The 5,164-nt window shown below is 51.9% G+C and overlaps 1 pseudogene; it reads left to right on the top strand.

Annotated features, from left to right (window-relative positions):
* The first annotated feature begins 1,388 nt into the window (after positions 1-1,388).
* Positions 1,389-2,046, top strand: LOC111824908 (annotated as a pseudogene).
* Positions 2,047-5,164: the final 3,118 nt, after the last annotated feature.

Genomic DNA, 5,164 nt, shown 5'->3' with positions numbered 1-5,164 from the left:
ACCTGCCAATATGTGTGTATTACACACTTGCCATCACTCACTTCACGTCATCTACACCCACGAGCACACACGCATATTCACACAGACACAGGTGGACCTCCAGTGCTCCCATGTGCCTTCAGATGGACACATGGCCATGTTCCTGTATGCACACACAGACCCACCCGGGTGCATGTAGTGAATGGCAGAGGAACTCCTGTCCAGGGCTGCTCTGGGTGCCCTCCTGAGCCTGGGTGCGCTCCTTGTGAAAGGGTCACAGTGGGTCAGGGTGCAGCCTGGGCTCCTCACCAGCCCTTTGGGGCTGGAGCACAGCCCTCTCAGGAGCCCTGAAGGCTTCTATTCAAGAACCCAGAAGTCAAAGGGATGGAAAATGAGCCCGGGCAGCATGGCCCAGTGGTTGAGCGTTGGCCTATGAACCAGGAGATCATGGGTCGATTCCTGGTCAGGGCATGTGCCTGGGCTATGGGCTTGATCCCCATTCCGGGGTGTGCAGGAGGCAGCCAATCAATGATTCTCTGTCATCATTGATGTTTCTATCTCTCTCTCCCTCTCCCTTCCTCTCTAAAATCAATAAAAATATATTAAAGCACACACACACACACACACACACACACACACACACACAAAGAATGGAAAATGAGATGGAATGAAACCATATAGTTGAATGTCACACAGGTGATGCTTTTATAAATTGTATTCCCATCTTAGAGATGAGGAACTGGAAACCCTGAAAAAGGAAGTGACTTTCCCTTGTCCACCTGGACAGTCATGGCCAAGGCGGGGCTGAATACCTGGCCCTCTTACTCCCAGACAGACCTCTCTCCTGCACTGACTCTCTCCGGCCCCTGACGCCCATGCACACCTGTCAGCTGTCCTTGTCCTCTCTCCCAGCTCTCCAGCCTCACCCACATGCACACCTAGAGGACAGCACTGGGCGCACACAGTGCAGAGATTAGCACAGCGCTGCCCTCAGATGGCCCACCCTCTCCTCTTCTTTCCCACATCCACACCCGGCACGGACCTCCCTGTCAATGCCACATGCCCTGCTGTTATGCAGGGTCCACAGTGAGATCAGTGAGCACCTTCCTTGTTTCCAGCTCTCAGAGGCTGCAGATGCCAAAGCTTCCCAGTCCCACTCAGTAACTGGGAAACCGATTCAGCCATGCAATATGGGGTGATATAGGAAGTACACGTCTCAGCTTTAGTGTGAGATCAGATAAGAGTGACTCCCCAACTCTACATATGATGGTCACATGATGTTGAGCCTCTTATTTAACCTCTCTGAGCCCAGTGTTCTCACCTGTAACTAGACAGGCAGATCAATCTCCCAGAGCGCACTGCGGAGCCGGGGTCTAACCATTGTCCTCCCTGGTGCTCTGAGGCCCTATATGGGAGACCTGGGGCTCTGGTTGGAGCACAAAGGTCTCAGAGCCATGGAGCTTTGGCAGGTGTTCCCAGAACCCCAACCTGACTGTGCTCTCCTCCTAGTGGAGCTCTTCCCCAACGGCCGAGGTGTTGGCCAGAAGGTCTTCAAGTCAGCAGGCTTTCAGAAACCTTTCCAGGAGGCACAGCAAGTGTGCGTACAGGCCGGGGGGCAGCTGCCCTCCCCACGCTCTGCAGCTGAGAACAAGGCCTTGCAACAGCTGATCGAGGTTGAGAACAAGGGTGCTGCGTTCCTGAGCATGACTGACTCCAAGACAGAGGGCAAGTTCATCTACCCAGGAGGGGAGCCCCTGGTCTATTCCAACTGGAACCCCGGGGAGCCCAACAACAAGGGCGGCAATGAGGACTGTGTGGAGCTCTTCACCAACGGCAAGTGGAATGACATACCCTGTGAAGAGAAGCGCCTTGTGATCTGCGAGTTCTGAGCCCACAGGGTGGGTGGGGCAGCCAAGGTCCAGGAGCCTGGCCCAGACCCGTGTGCTGCTGACATGACAAGGAAGAGCTGAGGGCTCTGTGGCCAGGTTTCTGCAGAGTCATGGGATGAGGCCAGCCAAGGGCTCCCATGGAACTCCTCTCCCAGAATAAAATATGAAATTGTTTTCACATACTGTCTGCTCTGTCAGAGGAAGAAGGGCCAGCCTGCTTTCCCAGTTGCAAGAGATAAAATTAGGCCCCAAAATCTAAAAGCTCCTCCTCAGCCCTCTGCCTCCTCAAAATGTCAACCCAGCTAGTCACTCCCTCCTCTGTCACTCCCTCCTCTGTCACTCCCTCCTCTGTCACTCCCTCCTCTGTCACTCCCTCCTCTGTCACTCCCTCCTCTTGCTTTGGTGTCCCCTTATGGCAGTTCCTTATCTTCCTCTTTTGCTAGCCCCTCCCCCTCTTCTTGACCAGTTAATGGCAACCTGCTCAAGCCTTAGCTCTCCATTCTCTCCCCTCCTCACCCTCACTCCAGGGATGAGCTCATTCTGTCCAGGGCTCAGATCCCTGGCACCCACATTACATGCCTGCTCAGGACTTCCCAGAGCCCCGGACCCCTTGGCCAATGCCAGCTGGAGCCCCAGGGCTGGGCGGTTCCAGTGGCTGCTCCTTGTTTCAAGGCCTGAGCCCCGGAAGGAGCACAGCGCCGTGGGCTGACCTGGCAGGTCATCTGCCTCCCTGGCAGGACTGTGTGGCCCAGTTGAGTAGCCTCCTCCGCATCCCTGCACACCAGGACCTCATTCTACCCTGTCATTGTGACTGCCTGTCGGCTCATGGGAGGGAGTCCCACCTGCACAATCCCCATTCCAGCTGAGATCTCAGGCACAGAGGGTCCAGCCACGCTCAGGTTCACCCCCAGCCCTCCCCTGGCTTCAGTCCAGGAGGTTCTTCCCCCAGGCCGCCTCAGAGACAGCTGGACAGTCCCTTCACCTCCTCCCATAGAGGGGAGTGGGGGGTGGCTTGCTCTAGACCCCAGTGCTACAACTTGGTCACATGAAAGGTCATCTGATCCTAAACCTTATACTTCTGGCCGGTCAACTTTCAACCAAAGGCCTCTGTATACCAGTTGAGTTTAATGACACTTGTGCTTAAGAAATTGGAAGGACACCTGGATGAAGCCCAGGCTCATAGGAGAGGCAACAAGACAGGAAACCAGCCCTCCTTTGTTCCCAGGGACCGGAGGCCACACCCCTCTTCCCAACACTCAGCAGCCACACCTCAGATGTAGGACAGCAGGTCTGAAAGCAAAAAGCCACATCTAATAACCATGGTGTCAGATGGGTATGGGATTGATCGGGATGATCACTTAGTAGGTTATGTAATGACTAATCACTGGGATGTACACCTGAAGTTAATATCACACAGTATGTCACCTATAATTTAAAAATGAAAAATAATTTAAATAAATAAAGTGATTATTGACAGGTTAAAAAAAGAAAAGGAAAACAAAAACCACACCTCCCAACAGCACACAGCTGTCTCTCTGCTGAGACCTTTTGCCTGTTACTGAAAAAAAAAGCCCCAAGTCCTGGCAGCTTCTGAAATATGTCAGTTATGCAACAGGGAGCAAATAATCTTCAATTCAGGAGTCAAACCTGGACACCATCCGCCAGGAAGCTTAGAAAGGTATTTCATTGCAAATACAAAGGAAAAAGCAGTGGATATGGTTTAAGCCCAAGGAGGCATTTTTTCTAAGAATGAAGAGTTCTGAGGTGGCTCAAGGACTGCGGGTGCACAAGCAGCACTGTGCGGTCTCCCTGCTTCTGCCTCTGTGCATCCTCGCCTCTCTTCCTCCTTCTCCCACCACCTTCTTCTGCTTCAGGCTCTCAGCTGCCCAAGCACAGAGTCATGTGTCACACAGAGATCAGAAACGCTTGCTGGATATCAGGTCAAAATTCCTGTGGAAGTGAATCTGCCTGTCTCAGATGCCCACCTTTGTCCCAATAGACTAGGCCTGGGGGTGGACCACGCAGCACAGTATGGTCAATGGTACCCATGGAAGGTCATGGTGGTCTGGCAGTCCCTCTAAAAGTGACCACTTTCCATCCAAGCAAGTAAGGCAACCTATTTTTTTTAACAAGAGTGGAGGGAAATGGCAAAACTGACTCAATAGGAAGAAAAGATGTGTCCTGTGGGGTTGAAGGCCAGGAATATGGAGACCCCGGGCCCTGGGAGAAGCTTTAGATCCACCTCAGCACGGGGTCTGGTTCGCTCTCCAGCACAGAGAACAAGTAAGGAGGGTCATTTGGGTTCTGTAGACACAGCGTAGCCCGGTGAAAGCCAAGGACTAAGGCAAGTATTTCAGAAAATTCAGGATTTCACCCTTTCTTGGCACAGAGACCTCTCCTACACTCACATTCATGGACAGAGGTGAACACGGACATTAAACAGCATTAGTCCTGCTGTAAGACTAATAGTAGCCTTGGTCCCTAGTGTAGTAGCCTGGGTGCCAAGTGAAGCCAGGGCTGCGTGACTCTGACCTCTCAGGAGATGCTATGACCCTCACAGCCCCAGCTGACATCCTGGGAGCAGCCTGGGGTCCTTCCACGTGGGAGGGTGACAACCACAGCAGCTCCATGGGGAAGCCCCTACTCAGTTCCATAGTATATTCTCAGATCACCTCCTGGTTCTCAACCCTCCTGCTACTCAACCAACCCACTTCCCAGCATGAACTGACAGTGGGGCGCACTCTGATGTTTGTTGGTGTTAGGGTCTTCTATCTTTGTTCTGAATTCCCTTGATACAAAACACTGAGAACTGAGTTGCGTAAGTGCAGGGCATTCTTAATCACTCTTATCTTCTGGTTATCCTTAATTCAAGCTTAATGGTGTGCTTGTCTTTTTCAAGCTACCAGTGTTTACTAGAGCCAAGAACCCAGGTATCTACTAGAGGGGGCAACATATTTATAAGCTAAATATCTATCCAGGCACCTCGTCATACCTTCATAGATGCTATAAGCCCTGAACATCCCTGATATGAGGGATAAGCTGAGGAACTGTGTTCGTCCACACAATAGAGGCGCTCAACAGGAAGATCTGCAAAGATTGGATGATTGTAAAACATTTTAACCAGGAGAATAGAGGAGAGCCATCTCTTAGTGGGATCAAGAAGCTACTGAGAGACCAAGACACTTATTATTGTCCACGCTGTGTCTATTAGGCCCCCTGATGGCCAATAGCAGGTGTCTTCTCGTAGGCTTTACTGTTGCGGCTTTTGTGTGTCTGTGAATATTTTAATACGAGAG

Source organism: Myotis lucifugus, unplaced genomic scaffold (assembly GCF_000147115.1).
Source record: "Myotis lucifugus unplaced genomic scaffold, Myoluc2.0 scaffold_11343, whole genome shotgun sequence".
In the NCBI taxonomy this organism is placed as follows: Eukaryota; Metazoa; Chordata; class Mammalia; order Chiroptera; family Vespertilionidae; genus Myotis; species Myotis lucifugus.
Note: the sequence above shows the minus strand (reverse complement) of the source record. Positions and strands in the feature narration are given on the sequence as shown.